The sequence below is a fragment of the Siphateles boraxobius genome, unplaced genomic scaffold, assembly GCF_051911475.1.
Source record: "Siphateles boraxobius isolate OS27281-9 unplaced genomic scaffold, OSU_SipBor_1 8, whole genome shotgun sequence".
In the NCBI taxonomy this organism is placed as follows: Eukaryota; Metazoa; Chordata; class Actinopteri; order Cypriniformes; family Leuciscidae; genus Siphateles; species Siphateles boraxobius.
This window is the reverse complement of record NW_027509208.1, coordinates 28,434,049-28,456,018: the sequence shown is the minus strand read 5'-3', so window position 1 is coordinate 28,456,018 and position 21,970 is coordinate 28,434,049. Positions and strand designations below refer to the sequence as shown.

The following is a 21,970-nucleotide window of genomic DNA, read 5'->3' as shown; positions in this document are numbered from 1 at the left end:
ATCTTTCCAAACTGTCAGCAGCTTACTGTAATGTGATCATTTGTGTTATATATACAGTAAATAAATTTGAATGAGAAAGAGTTTTGTTCTTAAAAGTAATGTGACAAAACAAATGTGATAATTTTTTGTAGTGGAAAATCCCCTAAATGCTCCTTTCTCATAACACTGAAATAAATAAAAAACAAAATTTTATTAATAATTGACCATTATATCTCATCCCTGCATCATAATTGTTTTTTGCGTGTATGGGAGTTGATTTAGAATTAGAGGAATGTTCAGCTGTGGTCTTAGGTGTGCAAGTGCCAACAGCCAGATAAAAGATCTTTGTAAAGCTGCATTTTCTATCTGAATGAACTCTGTGGTGTTTGAAGATGCCAACAGGAACCATGTGCCCTCCAAGTCCCGCTACACAATGTGTGTCACAGCTCAGACTGGCAACAATAGAACAGGAACAGCTGGGCCTATCCAATCCTCATCTGTCCATTAAAAGGTATTAATGCTGGCCCATAAATCTCTTTAGAGATGCCACAGCGCAGAACGTGACAGACTGCGCTCCATTTAAAGGCCTCGCTCTTAATTATGCAAACACACTGCGAAAATGTGTGGGTTAAAGGAGCGTCTGTGATATTTTGAGGTGGAAGCTCATGTAGGTCATGTGGAAGGTTTGAGTTGGCAGGGTGAGCGTTTATTTGGGGGGATGCATGCACACTTGCTGGTGTCAAACCCACGGCAAGGTGGAAAATGTTACCAACACTCTTTAACTGTTCTCAAGTACTTCAGCTAACAGACAAACCAGCATAATTTTTGGTATGGTCTTAAAAATGTGATAGTTTTAAAATGATATAATTTGGTAGCACTTTACAATATGGTCTCATGTGTTAACATCAGTTAATCCATCCATTAACTAGCATGAGCAATATACTTTTACACCATTTATTAACCTTTGTTAATGTTACAAATATTCATGTTAGTAGTTCACGGTGCATAAACAAATGTTCTTAAAAATGTATTAGTAAATGTTCAAATTAACATTATATAAGATTAATAAAGGCTGTAGAAGTGTTATTCATCGTTCATAATAACTAATGTAGTTAAACAATATTAACAAATGAAACCTTATTGTAAAGTGTTAATGATAATTAAATATTTCTTTAACTGGTCTGAGCCGTGCAATATTATTTTGTTGTTGTTTTGTCGTTTGCACAGATTCGACATCACTCACCTTTTTAGTTCCAAACTATGTTTATTCTAACAGTCCAATCATGACTAAAAGTTTAAGATTCACCTACCACGAAATATGAATATTTTGTGCCAAGATTCAGTGATAGAGTACAGGCAAATGATACATGAATTGACTTTAATTTTTATGCTAATAATAACAATATTAGCATGGTACTTGTATTTTTTAATATTATAAAACCATTTATTTAAACAATGGGAACTTTATATCTACGGAGTGTTCTATGACATGAACAACCCTTTAAAAATGATGACACTTTTTCCTTTGCTTTAACAAAGTATTTTTTATTTGCTGATGTTTGTCTTATTAGTTACTGATTTTAAGTTTTGATATTTTAGAGTGCTTTAATATGGAAGCTTGTTTCCGCCACAGAATAAACAAATAAAGGTAATTGCGACTTTATCTCAGTTGCGTGATATAAAGTCAGAATTGCAAGTTATAAAGTCAGAATTGCATGATATAAAGTCGAAATTGTGTTATAAAGTCAGAATTGTGTGAAATAAAGTCGCAATTCTGAGGAAAAAAGTAATTTTTTCCTTAGAATTGGACTTTATTACTCAATTGTACTTTGACAATTACAAAGTTTATTTCTCTCAATTCTGACTTTATAACTCGCAATTGCGAGATATAACGTAACAATTATCTTTTATATGTTTCATTCTGTGGTGAAAACTTCCATACTTTAAAGTCACCATGAAATCAAAATTGACAAATTTTTATGCAAAATTGCAGTATTTAAAAAAAAAAGTACAATTTGTAATATTGGCGAGGGCGGGGCAACCTGTCTCTCACATGAGATCACAGCAATAGCAAACCACAACAATCCATCTATCCATTAATTCCCCATGGACAAAATCTCCTACCACAGATACACATCACAATAGGGAAGAAAAGACTATTGCAACTTCCATTACATGTCGACTTTAATAAGTGTTTAACTTCATGCTATGCTTTAGTTTATAAACCCCTTTTAGAAAAGTTGACTATTTTACAGAGACATTCAGACATGCCTTTAGCTGTTGTGTTGTCTCTTGCAGCATCCCACCTTGAATGTAGCATGTTTAAGATGGGGAATTAAGTTTAATAAGTTGCCTTATTAGTCACGGCCTCCTCCATTACATTCCATCAGAGCATCCTTTTTCATTGACGCTTCTAGCAAAGAAATTACAGTGAACCAGTACAGAACCAGAACTGATGAATTCCTTACTGTTCTCATTCCTACATGATGTCGTTTCATCCTTCATCTAGCTCTAGAGCGTATAATACTCATTCAGACTGAGCTCATTGGAGCCACAGAGGTCTGGTTTAATCCAAGTAGGTCCTGGGTTCTCTTTATTATGCAGTAGGAGTGTTTCAGGCCTGCCGAGTTACTCACTCCAAACATCTTTGATGTGCAGCAACCGACTGACACTACCCAGCAGGCCCTGGGCTTAAAACGCTGACCAGTGCGTTTCTGTTATTAGAAAAGAAAAAAGAAAAAGAAACACAAGAAGAAAAGAGAGAGACCCAAGGGGCATAGGACAGTAGAAAGCAGTTACACTATTATAACGTATGGCACACGTGACTCACTGAAAGGTCAAAACCCAAACACACACACACACACACACACACATACACATTCCACAGAGTCTAATCACTTCAGTATGTTTGAGCTAGCCCACATTACCTCACAAAAACAGATAATCGCTCAGACAAAAGCGCACACACACACGCACACAGCACAATTCATATGACTTAACATACACACATTTCCAAGTCAGTTTTCTTTTCACAGAGAAGACACACCCTGAACTCTATCCAATTTATATTATCCAATTTATACATTATATCACACATTTACTAAATGAAGACATACAATAGATCTTTACTGCCCTAAATATTTTGTATTTAGAATTTTTGCCCATTTTCTTTTCTGATTTTAGGCAAATCTGTGTAATTATATGGAACGGATTGGAACATGGTGAACTGTAAACAGAGCGGAGCACTACACAACCATATTAGCCAAAATATTGAATACATGAAGCATGGGATGGGAATATAAAACCAAATTATTTTAGTGTAAGTTTGGGATAATCAATAAGCAGAATATGTTAACTTATAACACCGTAATAAATAATTATTGGACTACAATAAACAATAATACACATTATGCATTTACTAATAACATCAAAAGGACTGATTTCCATTACACGAGAGTAGATGTTAAAACTTCATGCTGATTTGTACTCGGCTTTCGCCAAGATAATCACCAACTAAGACGTAGCTTTACAGTAACCTATGCTTCTCCATCCATTTACGCTTCTTTCCATCTAGTGACGTGAATCTTCTGTCTGGTGTTAATACAGTGTATTGCGCGTCAGCACACACAACGGCTGCAACCACAGTGCGGTCCCCCATAACAACCCTCTGGATTGAGCGGAGTAGGGAACATCTCTAGGGTCTTCAAGTGGGCACCTTCCGTCCTCAGTGTTTCGTCGACTAGCCCACGACACCTCAAGAGGGCTCGACAGTGACTCTGGCGTCCCAGAGTCACCCCCCTCCGTCCCCCAATCAACTCAGCCCAGCTTACTGACCTCTACTTCCCTCTTGCTGCTGAGACCTAACCACAATCTCACAATCTCTCCGCAACCCAACCATACGCGCCAACCCGTTTGACTAAGGCTGTCGAGCCCCACTGGTGCGTTAATATGCAGTTTCAGTGGCAACGGTTCCGTATGGCATACCACCTACCGCAAAACACAATATCTGCCCAACCACCCGTCATTCACGCAATATACACAGGAACGTAATGACTGTAAATACTATACAACCTATACAAATAAACCAACAGACCTTTCAAGTTTTCAAGAATTCTACGAAACCGTAGCATGGCGGCCTGTACACAGCCAGCTAGAATCTTTCCGTCTCAACCACAGCCAGTTGCTGCTCCTTTCTGCTGCTTCAGATAAGTTCTTTACTGTACGACGCAACTCTTGGCCACTGAATCCGACGTCTCTGAGGAACCGGGTTGTAGAGTGTGCCACAAAACCACGACAACCCACTTCCACTGGATAAACCTGGACTCTCCATCCTCGCTGATCTGCTTCAGTGGCCAGATGAGCATACCGCAGTTTCTTCCTCTCATATGCCTCATCTACCGCATCCTCCCATGGCACTGTTAACTCTATCAGTTGAACAATGCGTGCTGATCCAGACCACAAAACAATATCTGGCCGTAGGTTAGTGGTGGCAATCTCAGGTGGAAAAATAAGCCGTTGATCAAGATCAACCAGCATCTTCCAGTCCCTAGCAGCTTCCAGTTGTCCTGGGTGAGAATTGGTGTTAGCACCTTTTCTTGGTGGTTGCTCGCCTGGGCGGAGGAATATTGTCTTCTGCGTGTAATGTTTTGCTAGAACAGGCCGCAATTTATTGGTCATACTACGCTTGCCTTCCAATGCTAAAGCCAAACATCGCAATACTTGGTCATGGCGCCAAGTAAACCGACCCTGGCTAAGAGCCACCTTACATCCTGTCAAAATGTGCCTTCATGTGGCAGGTGATGAACACAAAGGACAAGATGGATCCTCTCCTACCCAGAGGTTTAGGTTCTGCGGTGATGGGAGAACATCATATGTTGACCTAATAAGGAAACTGATCCTACTCTCTTCCATTGACCAAAGGTCTTGCCAGCCCATTTTGCGTTGTTCCACACTCTCCCATCTCATCCACTCTCCCTGCTTGGCCTGGGAAATGGCCTTTATACATCTCATCCTCTCCTCCTGCTTTCGCACCTCGTTGACTACCAGCTTCCTCCTTTGGGCTGGGCCTGCCTTGTGCCATTTAGGAGGAGCTAAACTGAGCCCAAAACCCCCTCTTCCATGCTGTACCTGTCCCACGATATCCCCAATTTGAAGGTCAGCCTTTGCCTCTACTACAGATTTCTTTGCTGACCACTTTCTACCAGTTTTTACCACAGGGGCTGTCTCCCTTACACATTTGTCACGTGACTCTGCTAAAGTCATTTCCAGTCTGACCTTGGCACACTTAAACTCCTCGGTTAAAGCAGAGACTGACAGCTGCAATACTCCTTTACTATAAAGTCCCACTCTGCTGAGGCAGCGTGGAACTCCCAACCATTTCCTGATGTATGAACTTATTAACACTTCCAGCTTATCCACTGTTGTCAAAGAAACCTCATACACAGTCAGTAGCCACAGCAACCTTGGCAGTAGACCAAACTGAAAGCACCAGAGTTTCAGTTTGCCTGGTAGAGCACAGCTGTTTATGCTCTTCAACCCTTCCAGTGCTTGTCGTCTAATTTCTCCCACTCGAACTGTGTCCTTTAGATCCCCATCGTACCATCTCCCTAGACTCTTCACTGGCTTCTGAGAAACTGTTGGTATTGCCTCACCATTAATGAAGAATGTTTTATCTACTACCTTGCCTTTAATTATGGAGATGCTCCTTGATTTAGAGGGCTTAAATTGCATTCGTGCCCATTCAATATTATCTGTTAACTTCCCCAATAAGGCTACCGTTGTAGTCATGGTTGTCATGTCATCCATGTATGCTCTGATTGGTGGTAGTCGCATCCCAGAAGCCAAGCGCTCTCCTCCTACTACCCAAAAGTTACTGACTGAGTTACTCACTCCAAACATCTTTGATGTGCTGCAACCGACTGACACTACCCAGCAGGCCCTGGGCTTAAAACGCTGACCAGTGTGTTTCTGTTATTAGAAAAGAAAAAAGAAAAAGAAACACAAGAAGAAAAGAGAGAGACCCAAGGGGCATAGGACAGTAGTAAGCAGTTACACTATTATAACGTATGGCACACGTGACTCACTGAAAGGTCAAAACCCAAACACACACACACACATACACATTCCACAGAGTCTAATCACTTCAGTATGTTTGAGCTAGCCCACATTACCTCACAAAAACAGATAATCGCTCAGACAAAAGCGCACACACACACGCACACAGCACAATTCATATGACTTAACATACACACATTTCCAAGTCAGTTTTCTTTTCACAGAGAAGACACACCCTGAACTCTATCCAATTTATATTATCCAATTTATACATTATATCACACATTTACTAAATGAAGACATACAATAGATCTTTACTGCCCTAAATATTTTGTATTTAGAATTTTTGCCCATTTTCTTTTCTGATTTTAGGCAAATCTGTGTAATTATATGGAACGGATTGGAACATGGTGAACTGTAAACAGAGCGGAGCACTACACAACCATATTAGCCAAAATATTGAATACATGAAGCATGGGATGGGAATATAAAACCAAATTATTTTAGTGTAAGTTTGGGATAATCAATAAGCAGAATATGTTAACTTATAACACCGTAATAAATAATTATTGGACTACCATTAACAATAATACACATTATGCATTTACTAATAACATCAAAAGGACTAATTATTCTTATATAACTAGTTATTTTATAAGATGTTCAAAACATTTATTTTAAAATGACTGTTATGCCAACCTGATTTCATAAGAAAAGATAACTATTTTACAATTTCATATGAATTCATATGATGTGATTCATACAGAAACAATTTTTAGAAGAAAAAAATAGCAAGCATGAAGGTCCAGCCCAAAACAATGCCTAAACGTACGGAAACATAAAAATAAGATCGTACGATTTTAGTCATCAATTCGCCAAAACTCTAAATGGTTACAAATAGCCTTGAGAGTGTGTTGTTACAGCAGTTAACAGTGTAGGACCCTATACATTTCTCACGTGAATATAAATGGCTGTGAAGTAAAAATTTGAGTAAGCAACTTTAAGTAAATGACTTGTGTAATTCCTTTTAAACACACAGTATAGTTTCATTGGGTCCTATTCTTTGGAGCCCCACAAAAAAAAAAAAGCATAAAAGTGTAATTATTGGTAAAATATTTGGTCAAACTGATTAGCATTCTTCTGTATCTCTAGATGTGAATGTTGGGTTTTGAAATAGTGTACATCTTTAGTGATTTCTGTGGGTGTAGATTGATGTCCGCCAGCCTACAGCTTCAGTGTTTCACACTCACCTGTATTTAGAGCACAGCACGATCCTTATTTCCTCCACATCGCTTTGTGTTCAAAAGAGAATCCTGACAGAAACAGAAAGAGAAAAAGACCGATTAATATTACATTTATAATGTGACACAGCTTTATGGTGCACTCTGATCTGGATTATGGACCTCTTATGAAGAAGAACTGACAAAAAAACAACAAAAGAAATATGTCAATCACTTTGGGACAGTTTAATAACAATCAACCTTTCTATATCCCCGCACTCAATAGTATTAGCTGCTATTTTTAGGGGCAGATTACATCATAGTGATGGTCCTCACCTACCCAGACAGAGTCGAACACGTCGCAAACAAATGCAGCCCTAGTCAAACTTATCTAGACTTCTGACTATCTGTAGGTCTGCACGATATCAATGTTTTACAATTTTCAAACTAACTTATCGTCCATCCAATGGTGCACCCGTGGGAACAGTCCTTAGCATGCTCCAGTTCACCAAATGGTTCGTCTTGACAGTCACAACGTCCCAAACATCACAAAAGATAAAGAAGCAATGCTCAGCAAAAAATGCTAGCAAGAATCTTGATATTGTACAAACCTCTTGCCATTTGAACACTAAAGCAGAAATCAATTGGTTCTGGGTTCTGATTTTTAAACCAATGGAAACCACCTTCAGAAGACCTACTTGTTTTTTTTTATATTTTGCTTTTCTTTTTTTTTAAATATTTTTTTTTTAACAATTTTTAACATTTATAAATTAACCTTACCCTTTCCTTATATTTTCATGTAATAGACAACCATAATTTTACAGAATGTAATAATTCTTCCAAGATGTCGCCGCAGACGGCTGCCTCGGTGTGGGGCTCTCCAGCTATTGTGTTTTTTTTTTTTTTTGTTCTGCGTTTAGTCAAAGACGAACTACTGTACATTAGGAAACACACACCAAATAACTTTTCTACAGTTTTTGATTATTCGGACGTCTTGCAGGACATTCTAGTCGGAGGGGCAGCGTTGTTGTTCAAACGCGCGGTCAGACACAAACGCGGGAAGCGAGCCGACGCGCTGGTTAAACTCCGCGAGCGCGGCCTGCGCACTGCACTCCCCACTATTCATCTCGCGAATCTCCAATCCCTTCCTAACAAAACAGACAAACTTCTCCTCACCCACACTAACAAGGATTTTTTAAACTCTGCTGCTCTGTGCTTCACTGAAACCTGGCTGAGTGAAGCCATACCGGACAACGCAATACATCTGCCGGGCTTCCAGCTGTTCCGAGCGGATCGCATCGCGGAGCTAACGGGGAAAACAAGAGGTGGTGGATTGTGTTTCTACATTAACGAAAGTTGGTGTTCAGATGTAACAACACTGAAGAAGATGTGCTCTCCTAATTTAGAGGCACATTTCATAAACTGTAAACCTTTTCACTCGCCTCGGGAGTTTTCCTCTTTCATTCTCGTGAATGTATACATCCCTCCAGACGCGAGCGCGGCGCTACAACAGCTGGCTGAACAAATAGCTGAAACAGAACAAAGGTATCCTGACTCTCTTTTAATAATTCGTGGGGATTTTAACAAAGCAAATCTTTCCCGTGAACAACCAAAATACAGACAGCACGTTACATGTCCCACCAGAGACAGTAATATACTGGACCACTGTTACACCATAATAAAAAATGCGTATCACTCCGTCTCACGAGCAGCTTTGGGGCTCTCTGATCACTGTTTGGTTCATCTCATACCGACCTACAGGCAGAAACTGAAATCAGCTAAACCTGTAATAAGGACTGTAAATAGATGGACTAATGAAGCAGAGCAGAATCTACACGCCTGCTTTGATTGCACTGATTGGACTGTTTTTGAAGCTGCTACCAACGATCTGGATGAGCTCACAGATACTGTAACATCATATATAAGTTTCTGTTAGGGCTGTAACGATATGCGATATGAAATCGAAATCGCGATACGCAGGTCCACGATCCTGTATCGCGATGTGAGAAGGCAGAATCGCGATCGACACACCCCTTCCAACTCCCAGATTTATCCTTCCTGTCCAGATCCAATGCTACCACATCTTTAAATTACTATTAGTATTATTTGAAGTTAACATTATAAAATATGGAGACCTACACCACAAAACTAGTTGAGGATAAATTAAAAATGTATAAATTTAATACATTTAATTTTATCTGTAAGCGTCCTCCAATTACGTGTGCTACCTTAACCTTTTTCATGTGACGCGTCACGCGAGCTAGTTGAAGAACGTGAGGAAACATGGCAACAAACCCAGACATCGCGGACCCTCCTAATACTTTTAAGTCAGCAGTATGGCAACATTTCGGCTACCCGGTGGAGAACAAGGATGGCAATCGTGTAGTCGACAAGACCCACACAATTTGCCGTAAGTGTTTCAAGAAGCTTCCCCAACCGGCCGGCAACACAACCAACATGCAGATGCATATCTTAAGGCACCATCCCGACATCAGTTTAGCTCGTGCACAGAAAACAACACAACAGCAGCAGGCTACACTGCCTAGTTTATTCCAAGCAAAGTTTCCAGCCAATTCAGATCGAGCACACAAAATTACTGATGCAATTGGAATTTTTATGTCACTGGATATGCGCCCCTTTTCGGTAGTTGAAAACGAGGGATTCAAGTATTTACTTAGTGTGCTCGAGCCCCGTTATGCATTACCAAGCCGGGCGCATTTCTCTCAAAATGTGCTATCAAAACTTCTGGAGAAAACAAAGGCTAAGGTGGAGGAAGGGTTGAGTACTGCTGAATCCATCGCGATCACCACCGATGGATGGACGTCCCGTGCCACAGACAGCTATATGACCATAACCGCACACTATATTACGGCCGATTGGCAAATAGCAAACCCCGTCCTCCAAACACGCACTGTGTATGAGAGCCATACAAGCGAACATTTATCGGAAATACTTAAAGAGGCTGTGATAAATTGGAAAATCAGCAGAACAAATGTCCCCGTTCCCGTGACAACAGACAACGCCAGAAATATTGCCAATGCTGTCGAAGCTGCCGGATTTTCACCGCATATACGATGCTTTGCTCACACTGTTAATCTGGCTGCCCAGAGAGGGATGGGCGTTCACCACATGTCCCGACTCCTCGGCAGAGTGAGGAAAGTGGTCACGTTTTTCCACCGCAGCACAACAGCTGCAGCTGTGTTGAAGGAGAAACAGGTGATGCTGCAGCTGCCCTTACACAAGCTGGTCCAGGATGTGGCTACTAGGTGGAACTCAAGCCACGACATGCTCGAGCGCTACCTTGAGCAGCAGGCTGCTGTTTTCTCTGCATTAACAGACAAGAGTGTCAAGAAGAACATTAAAGACATCGTCACTCTGTCTGATGATGATGTGAAACTAGCTGAGGACGTGCTCCAGCTTCTTAAACCTTTGAAAACTGTGACTACCCTCATGAGCACTGAGCAGATGCCAACTATTTCAATGATCGTGCCATTGAAACACAGAATCCTGGCCTCCATGAAGCACAGTGTCTCTGACTCAACAGTAGTGAAAGACATCAAAGCTGCTATTGCACATGACTTTGAGGACAGATACCCTGATTCGGATAGGGCACTAATTCAGTTTCTTCATATGAGCACTGTACTTGACCCCCGTTTCAAATCTCTACCTTTCCTTGATGAGACCACCCATGACACAATATTCAAGAGTCTGACTGAGAGAATTCTGGAAGATTGTTCACAGACTGTTCAGGTATTTGATTGTTTAAATATTAATATATTAAATAAAGTGCTGTGTAAAAATCAGTTAGGCCTATTTAATTAAAGTCAGTATTTATTTTAAAGTCAGTATTTAAATATAGTCAGATAAAAAATACTTAACTTTATTAAACTAACTTTATTCATGTAATTGTCCTGGATTTCATATCCTCCATTGTATCTAACATTATGTTGCAATTGTTCACAGACTGTTCAGGTATTTGATTGTTTTAATATTAATATATTAAATAAAGTGCTGTGTAAATCAGTTAGGCTTATTTAATTAAAGTCAGTATTTAATATAGTCAGATGATAAATACTTAACTTTAGTAAACTAACTTTATTTGTGTAATTGTCCTGGATTTCATATCCTCCATTGTATCTAAAATTATGTTGCAATTGTGTAATGGATTTTGTCTGTTAGGCCCAGACTTCAACGGAAGAGCAATCAGAGACAGCCTCAAGCTCCAGTAACTGTCCTCCTCCAGCTAAAAGAGCACCAATGATGGCTGAACTGTTTAGAGACTTCTTTCCAATGGAACAGGCATCGTCATCATCCAAGCCTTTGTCTGCAGTGGTGGATGAGGAGGTGCAGCATTACAGAGCAGTGCAGAGCCTCTCATTGGAGTCAAATCCACTTATGTGGTGGAAGGACAACCAGAACCAGTTCCCCCATTTAGCCAAGTTGGCTAAAATGTACCTTGGAATCCCAGCCACATCTGTCCCCAGTGAGAGAGTGTTTTCCACTGCAGGGGACATTGTCACAGCACAGAGAGCAAGCCTCTCACCAGACAATGTGGACATGATGGTGTTTCTGAAGAAGAATTTTCAACTCCCTTAAATCAAATCCACAACGAGTTTGGTTTTCTTAAGAGAAAGAAGTTGTTTATTTGTTTAATGTTTACTTACTTGATTTGTGGTTTACAGCACAGACAGTAAGCCTCAGTTACCTCAGTGTGAAAAAACAGAAACCATTTAATTTTCTTTGTAAATGTAAGATTGATTGAAGAAGAATTTTCAACATGCTTGAATCATCTCCTCTATGGGCTTTAGTTCTGTTTGTTTTTCAACAGTATTTTGTTACAAAGAAAACAGAAGTGTTATAGCTTTGGCTATATAATTTATTTTACTTAGGTATATTGTTAATAATTTTCATAGTTAATATTGTTATTTGTTGTTCAGTTTATACAGGTTTTTCAAATGTTATTTAATAAAAATATATTTTTTTCCTCAAAATATCTTTTGAACTGTTTTGTCCCCACCCCTCCAAAACGCCCCGCCCCGCCCCGCCCCGCCATCCCATATCGAGGTTTGTATCGTATCGTGGGTCAAAAATCGTGATACGAACCGAATCGAATCGTGGGTTTGGTGTATCGTTACAGCCCTAGTTTCTGTGAGGATTCATGCATTCCGACCAAGAATTTTTTATCATTTACTAATGATAAACCATGGTTTACTGGGAAACTCAAACACCTTCGTCATGCCAAAGAGAATGCCTACAGAAGTGGGGATAAAATCTTGTATAACCAGGCCAGAAACAGACTGACAAAGGAGATCAGAGTTGCTAAAAGAAGCTACTCTGAAAAAACAGTTTTCATCCAACGACCCATCATCAGTCTGGAATGGCATGAGGAACATCACCAACTACAAGTCACCATCCCCCCGATCTGTGGACAATCAACACCTGGCTGATGATTTTAACCTGTTAAGCTGCAAGCCCACTTTTGAAAAATCCCCAGAAATGACATACCCAAACTGAAACAGATACAGTTCATGAACCTTTTGCGCTAAAAGCACAAGTGTGATCTCATTTGAAAGCTGACACCTGTTAGTTTATTGTTAATGTAGAATTAATCATTGTCATAATGAAAACAATTTTTTTAAATTGCTTCAAAGTTTTGTAAAGTTATTAGAAATTTAGTTTTATGAAACATCTTCATAAAATTAAATTGAAGTTGGCCCTGGAGCAATCTAGAAATACACTGCAGCTAAAGCCATATGGGTGACCATTTTATATTTAAAATCTGAAAATGATAAGTCTAAAACTCTGTATTTAGTTAAATGTTTTTCAAGATCATGTCAAATTACTTTATTTTGATTAGACTCTAAAATGCAAACTGATGTTTAGTCATCTTCTGAGTCATCTTTTCAGTATATTGTCTCTATTGTTTTGTGGTGCAAACGAGCCCCATTCAGTGTTAGTCTCCCCTGCAAACATTTACACCTCTCCAGACTGGTTATGGCTCTAAATATGCATTTATTTTGTCTGCATTATAGCTACTAACGACTGGCTATTCACAGGCTATTCATAGGGTTTCAAACCCTAATTTCTTTTATCAAAGTTCTCACTAAATATTTGAAACTGGTATCAAATGCACTTAAACATTTCAGTAAGCATTCCCATTTAGAAAAAAATTCATAAAACAATAACTGCTGGTGGCAGGTGCACCTAGGCTAGCTAGCATGTTAGCTTAGCACACCATCAATACACGACCATTTATGAGATTAAAACCATGTTTGTGCTCCAAACTTACTATATAACGCAAGTCGAGTGTTTTAAATAATCTTCTGTGATCAAATTCGGCTTCAGATAAAATAAAACAAATCCGACAGAAAATGTATTATTTATAGTGTTCTGCACGATGATGAAATCTATATCGATTAGCATAACATTATAAATATAATCTATTATTATGAAATACCTGGCATGGCTTGAAGAACACAGGTAGCTCAAATATCATTGCAATCATGTTTATTGTCTTCAAAACATCTTTATCTGCATTTTACAGCGATCTCTGTCAGCTACTTTCTGTATCGGTGACGTGCTGGAATGTCAAATGACTATGGGTCGTCTTCATGATCCATATATGGACTATTATTGTGCATATAGCGCCCTCAGGCTGTTGGTATGAATTGAAAACACAGCATATCTCAGTAAGAGGCGATCATAATGATTACATCGACGCATTTGGGTATAAATTCAATAAATATTATTCATGTCTATAGAAATATGATGTGAATCTATGAGAATATATCAATATTTCTCCAAGTCTGCACATTTTTGAGCCAAAGCCCTGAGGGACGTTGTTTTGTGAATCGCTGTCATGACGACAGCACGGAGTGATTTTTATGAATGGACCAGCGCTGACGCTCATAATTCATATTAAAGGTATCGACTCATTTTTTTCATTTCATAACTCCTGACACAAATTAAGACATAACTGTCACTATAAGTTTCTCAGAATACAATAGTGGTCAAATACTGAATCTTGAGTCTTATATCTTTTTGTTTTTAATGATGTATAGTTTGTCAAGGTATAACATTAAATCTGATAGTAAACTTGAACTAAATAAAAAAAAAGAAACGCTTCAGTGCGCCGACGCACTGGCGAACGTTAAGAGGTTGACTTAGAATTGAGTCAAAAAAATGTGTGTGTGTTCAGGAGGCAAACTTAGGAAAAGTAGCCAAGTCTTGTACCGCTCAGATCAAGGGAAGTATTTTTTAAAATAAATCAAAACTATTTTGCCCACATTTCTCCAGGTTATGGTTTTAGGGTTATATTATATCTAAAATTCTTGATATCTATGCAGAATCACAGTTATGCTATACCCAACAGCATAAATCACAAACATAAAGTTCAAATGATGATTGTCATAATATAACCAAAACCATTAGATCACGTTTTTTCTTTGTTCATCTGGCAGTTGTAACTCAGAAAATGAAATTGTAAAAAAACAGAAAATTTAACTCATTTTATTCCAGGTTTGAAAAGCCCTCATTCACACCACACACCGGCTCTGACCTGCACTTCACACATTCACCATCACCTCCTGCACTCCCACTCCCCCCTCCTGCCATCCAACCTCAACTTAAGGTCTGTGTGGAGGACGTGAGCAGAGTCTTCAAAAATCAGAAGACTAGGAAAGCCTCAGGCCCAGAGGGCATCTCATCTGCTTGTTTAAAAGCCTGCGCTGACCAACTGGCCCCGGTCTTCACGCAGATCTTCAATAAATCATTGGAGCAGTGTGAAGTTCCCTGCTGCTTCAAACGCTCCACTATCATTCCTGTCCCCAAAAAACCCAAAATCACTGGACTTAATGACTACAGACCTGTCGCTCTCACGTCTGTGGTCATGAAGTCGTTTGAAAGACTGGTGTTGGCCCACCTGAAGGACATCACTGGACCCCTTTCAGTTTGCTTACAGAGCAAACAAGTCTGTGGATGATGCACTCAACATAGGACTGCATTATATCCTGGAACATCACGACAGACCAGGGACTTATCCAAGTATCCTCTTTATGGACTTCAGTTCGGCCTTCAATACCATCATGCCTGGTCTTCTCACAGCCAAACTGACCCAGCTCTCCATACCATCCTCGATCTGTCAGTGGATCACCAGCTTCCTGACGGACCGGCAGCAGCGAGTGAGACTGGGGAAACTCACATCCAGGACTCTCACCACCAGCACTGGCGCCCCCCAAGGGTGCGTTCTCTCCCCACTGCTCTTCTCCCTGTACACTAATGACTGCACTTCTAAAGACCCCACTGTCAAGCTCCTGAAATTTGCCGACGACACCACTGTCATCGGTCTCATCCGAAACGGTGACGAGTCTGCTTACAGACTGGAGGTTGAACAGCTGGCTGTCTGGTGCAGTTATAACAACCTTGAACTGAACACGCTCAAAACAATGGAGATGATCGTGGACTTCAGGAGGAACAGCCCAGCCCTCCCCCACTCACCATAATGAACAGCACTGTGGAAGCAGTGGAGTCATTCAGGTTTCTGGGCAGTTCCATCTCTCAGGACCTGAAGTGGGACAATCACATTGACTCCATTGTGAAAAAAGCCCAGCAGAGACTGAACTTCCTTCGCCAGCTGAGGAAGTTCAACTTGCCACAGGAGCTGCTGATTCAGTTCTACTCAGCCATCATTGAGTCTGTCTTATGCACTTCCATCACTGTCTGGTTTGGTTCAGCTACCAAATCAGACATCAGGAGACTACAACGGAAAGTCCGGACTGCAGAGAGGATCATTGGTGCCCCCCTGCCAAACCTCCAGGACCTGTACTCTTCCAGAGTGAGGAAGAGAGCAGGTAAAATCACCACAGACTCCACTCACCCTGGACACCACCTGTTTGAACTGTTACCGTCAAGACGGTGACTCAGATCACTGGCCACAAGAACATCTCGGCACAGGAACAGTTTCTTCCCACAGGCCATTTCCCTCCTGAACAGTTAACACTCCTCCCAAGCCATATGCCTTAACTGCAATACTCCCACTGTTTAGTGCAAAACCCTACAATTCAGGTGATACTTATATGTAGATTTATTTATTTATAATATTCTAAACACTGTAAATATGTTCATAATCTGTAAATCTGAAAATGTTTATGTCTATGTGGTGTATTTAAAATGTTTCAAGACAAACCATGTACAAATTCATAAGTCAACACCATTGCTGAGTATTTTCTCCTTAAAACTGCAGTGAACCAAAGACAGTCTCAAAAACACGGTTTGAAATCGCTGGCGTTTCTGACGTCACAAACTACATTGTAACCAATCAGGTCAACGTGCGATCGTCAACGAGTGGATCTCTGAGCTGGAGTGAGTGAGTGGAGGCGGGGCTCATTTGCATATTCATAGAACAGCGTGTACTAAATGAAGCAAGGGTGTAGAGTTACATTCAAGCTATTTTAAGGCATGAAGAATTTCTTTTTTCAAGCAAAAAACATTTAAATATGTAATTTTGGTGATCAAAGAGTTTTAAGGGATACAATTATTGACTACAGGGGGACTTTAAGGCCTGTTGACATCAAGGGCAATAACTATAGCGAAAAAAAATCGTTCTGAATTTGAAAGAATAGCAGAATCCTCACTACAACTATAATGATAATGACACAAACAATATAGTTGGAATCACTTTCAAAACCATTTTTCCAGTTGATCAGAGCCAATCAGAATCCATCCTGCTTTAAAGTGCTTGAGCATTTAAAGCTCCAGAAGACAAAACTTACATCATTTACATAAGTTACATGAAGATGTTTTCTAGTTATTATAACAACAGAAATTCATCAAATAATGAACAAACAATGGAGAAGAGCATAATAATGAGGAGAATATCCAAACGTGGTGTCGTCAAGAACATTTTACCATTTTATAGTGCCTAGGTGCCGGGTTCACAGTGATAATTGTGTGTCAGATGATTATTCCTACTGAAATCGCATATTCATATCTATAGATTCCACAAACATCCCCAGAAGTGCTCATTGTATGAGTCGGGTAACTTTGTTTCCCAGCATACAGATGAAAATCTGTGCAGTTTGCCTGCCAATCAGATTAAGGTTTGTTGGAAGTAAACACTTGCTTCTATGCAATATGCTTGAAAAGATATGAACTGTGAGTGTGATGTCAGATGCTGAGACTGCAACCAAGACTTAAAGAGAGCCATAACACTGCAGGCTGTAACTCACCACGAAACACGCACGCAAAAGCAAAGCACAGTTGAAAGAAATAAAATTAATCTCCAAGGACAGAGAGGACTCCTTTTTTAGGACAAACCCATTTTCTTAATTAGGTTTAAATATAGGCAAAAAACCCATTTTGATATTCAACAAGATTTAAGAGACAGTGACAGTAGTAAATGGATCTTTGTTAAATGAAAAGCAAAAGATAACTATAATGGAAAGCAATGATACCTGATTTGTTCAGTAATGCTGGGCTGTAAAGATTTAATTTAAGGGTTAATACACCCATATGAATGAAATTTGGCCAATATTACAATAACTATGTCACGTTGTTCAAAACATTCTTATCTTCTGTGAAACACACAGGTAGAAAAGACTTTTGATGTACCGTAGCTCTTCTATGTTCAAGGTAATTGTACATGTCTGTTTAGCTCTAAAAATGCTATGTTCACTTACAAGAGATCTCAAAATTTGGTGAATATGTAGTGGAGATCAGATGTAATGCATGAAGACAAAAGAAATATATATATACGGGTGTTTTCCATGTCATAATCATGTTCCTCTGTATAACAATGCACGAATTCCAAGTTCCATTCACATCAAAGCTTGTATAACATGTTCCACCAAGAATTTGATTTATTTATCTCAATGTCCATGTCTATTAATGTATTTTAGGAAAACATCTGAGCATTAAGAATTTTAGTGAATCTCATAGTTAGAGATCGCAAACCAAAACTGGACTAATCTGCTGTGATTAAAGTGGCATATCTGATGCAATAAAGTACAAATCTGATGCCACTCCCCCTGTATCTCTCATTTTTTTAGTGGTCAAAATTTAGAGACAAAATTGCCCATCTTTTGCTGCAAATTATGAACAATTCATATAATATATTGACAATTAATATTAAACTTTGCCGTTAAATAAATATAAAAATACATAATGATTAAGATTACGTATTTTAATTTGAGCTCGGTGTAAAATTAAATGATTTAAATTCAACTGTCTGATTCCCTTGCATTGATAGCCATATTTTTTTTCAGATGCCTTCTCAAACTCTCGCTGCAGCAGCAGTGTTTATTCCTGCCTTGTAAATGCATTTAAATTCATGATATTTTTCATAATGATCACTTAATCTCTTCTGTGAATTGATTGTTCGATTATGAGAACATGATAATACTCACTGTTTTGTATAAAAAAAAATCTCTGAAAAGCAATGAGTTGGTTTCCTAGCCAAAACATGTTTATTATCCTATTCCTTATAAAAAAATAAAAATAAAAATAAAAACTTCTAAAGGCTAGACCCAGCAATGGCATAATGACCTGACAACATGTCCCTCGTGTTGAATTTTCACATTCTTTAAAAACAGTAAACAAAAATTTGATGGTGTGGTGCCTTAATATTAGTTTTTAGTCACAAAAAAGATACCAAAACAACCTTATGGTTGATAGATCTTCAGCCAGACATCATATGTGTGGAGCAGGCAGAGGGAAATCTGTAATTCAGGGTTCAGTTGTATTTTTAGAACAGCTTGGATATAAACTAAAGGAAGGGCTCGCTCTGCGCGACTCACAGAAGGGAAAACCTTTCACGAGGACGGTTTGTGAGTAAGTGCGTCAGACTAATATGAAAACTACAAGTAACGCAAATAAAAATAAACTGGTACTGGAAAAACGGAAACTAGACTCAAATACATGAATCCAAACCTGACCTGAATTATAAATTTATTTTTTAGGGCATGGTAAATAAATATTAGAAACACTTTAAAACCCAGCAACAGATCCTTATTAAATCAATCTGTCTGAACAGGACAGACAGATTGAGAGAGGTAAAAAATGCAACATTTGAAATCACAATTACACTAGTATGTGTCAGGCTGTCTGCCATTCATTCAGTCGTCCTAGGTCTAGTTGTAGTGAACTCCCAGCATGCACTACTCTTTCTATCCTCGATTTGTCCTTCTCTCCCCGTCTCCATCATCATGTGGGGTTCTCGTGAAGATGCAGTCCTGAGGGTGTCGTGTCGTGTCGAGCTGGATGCAAGCATTCACACACAGACTCTTTATATGTCAGAGAGAGGGCAGCTCAGAAGAGAGAGAGAGAGAGAGAGAGAGAGAGAGAGAGAGAGAGAGAGAGAGAGAGAGAGAGAGAGAGAGAGAGAGAGAGAGAGAGAGAGAGAGAGAGAGAGAGAGAGAGAGAGAGAGAGAGAGAGAGAGAGAGAGAGAGAGAGAGAGAGAGAGAAAAATATACCAAAATCTTTTTGAAATTTCTAAATTAAACTTTCTCCTTGGAGAAGGAGAGAGAACTTATCTTGCTGCCAAATATGTACAAATATGCCACAACCTGAGGGGCAGTGAGTGACCGACACACACACACACACACACACACACACACACATATCCAAACATTGTGTTAAATCTATATATATTTTGTATATGCTCTGGCAACATTGTTTCAAAAACTTTCATGCCAATAAAGACCCTTTGAATTGTATTGAATTGAGAGAGAGAGAGAGAGAGAGAGAGAGAGAGAGAAAGAGAGAGAGAGAGAGAGAGAGAGAGAGAGAGAGAGAGAGAGAGAGAGAGAGAGAGTGAGTGTGTTATTTACTGGCTGATAGTGGAATGGCGGGATATTCAGTGCTGAAGGCACAATGCTGCACTGTTGCCAGCAAACAGCACATACGCATGAGTATGAATGATCACAGCAAGACAATTCACACCATGAATTATGCACAAAGAACCTCCAGAGACCAGAGACATACAGATGTCTTTTGTTTGGGTCTGTACAATATAAACACTTGACGTAGCTGAGCTCAACAGGAATAGAGCATTTCATTAATTCCTGTAACACACCAAAATTCTTGAACTGAAATTCTAGATCTCTGATGAATGCTGAAACTGGCAAATTAAAATGCTCATTCTAAATTGGCCTTTGTTTTGAATAATAATTTCTACTAGTTAGTGTAGTTAACTTATGCTTATGCAGCGTTGATCAATGTAATATTGACTTAGAACTTACTATTTCAAAAACTGATATCTTGCTTTTTTGGCACAAACTATAATGATAACGAGAAAACAGAGCATCAAGGACTGCCTCAGATTGGTTTATGTATTCCATTTGATGTTGTGTTAGCCACTGATATAATGCAGAAAAGTGTATGTGTAAAATCTGTTTGAGAAAGGGAAAATTATTACAGGTCTTTATTAACCAGCCAGCAAATAAATGCATCCATCTTTTTTCGGTGCATGCATTATTGATTCATAAGAGTGGACAAACAGCAACGAGTGAGCGAAAACACTTAGGCCTGAAACTTACTCTATGCTATGTGTCAGACAGTGTATTTAATAATGCAACACAAGTGTGCTTGTTAATAAAGACCTTTTTGAAAACGTCCTGGGTATTCTGCGTTTGGGTTCTGTCCACAAAACTTGACAGGATCTCTAAGCTTGACCAGTTGACAAGTGGCCAAAACCCTACGAAAACTATCGAACTAGAACAACCTGACCAGTGTAAAAACAGATGGACCACCTGACAACCTCCAACTAGTTTGAGGTGTGTTTTCAGTTTATATCAATACTTATGCCTAGGGCTGCCCTCTAATAGTCGACTAAATGTTTTTTTTTTTGACGAGACCAAAATTGTATCAGTTGGTTAGTCGCAGTTAAAAAAAAAATTAAAAAGAAAACTTTTGGTGAATTCATGCCGTCCATGAGGGACAGATCGTTAACGGTGGATCTTTGTGGTAATTACAGTATCATCCATCGGCCTAAAATATGCCTTATTTGAAACAGTAGTAGTGGTAGTAGCAACTTTACATGGCTGCTTGGTCTAACGTTAGCCTGGAGGTCGACCGATTAATCGGTCGGAAGATTAACCGATGATATCCAAGTATATCAAGCCGATTATTAGGCAGGCGCAACTGTGGGCAGCCTAGTGTTGTTGTTGTTGTCGTCGTCACGCTGCAGCTAGAGTTTGCCAGCACAGTGAGCAGACCTCATCCAGTGCCTAAGGAAGGAGCTAAGTTCCTTGGAGAAAATGGTAAGGATTCAATTATTATAACTCCTTTATATTTAATTATCCCTATACCACTCTACAGATAAAGAGTTGTGGAATTTTTCGGTTCGCGTACCTACCCAAAGTGATAAGATAAAATAAAAATTCTGCATCAAAATTTATAGACAAGTAGTTTGTTTAGGCATGGTTTGTAAGGAATTATAAACCTGCGCACATATATTCAAACGCACATAACTATAGAATCAATTCTTAATGCGCATGTGAACGCCATCAGCGTCTATCACAGGTTCACGTTTAAAGTCTGTTTAGAGAGAACGGTGTCGTCTTAGCGGCCCCTAATTTAATAACAAACTATCATTTAGATGGAAGTGAATCAATCAAAACTAACTTTAGCTGGAAAAATTTTTTTTCAAGAGCCACTATAAAACCAAACCAATCTCTGTTACCTTTAATTATATCTTTATCTATGTAAAGCTGCTTTGAAA

General features: G+C 39.2%; 1 protein-coding gene across 3 annotated transcripts in view; it reads right to left on the bottom strand.

The window, feature by feature from the left end:
• The window catches only part of fynb (FYN proto-oncogene, Src family tyrosine kinase b), a 100,302-nt gene that overhangs the window by 62,957 nt on the left and 15,375 nt on the right, over positions 1-21,970 (bottom strand). For all 3 annotated transcript variants that reach the window (XM_077220235.1, XM_077220236.1, XM_077220234.1), the window contains exon 2: positions 7,284-7,346. The gene's annotated coding sequence lies outside the window, so the exon portion shown is untranslated. The remainder of the gene's footprint in view (positions 1-7,283; positions 7,347-21,970) is intronic.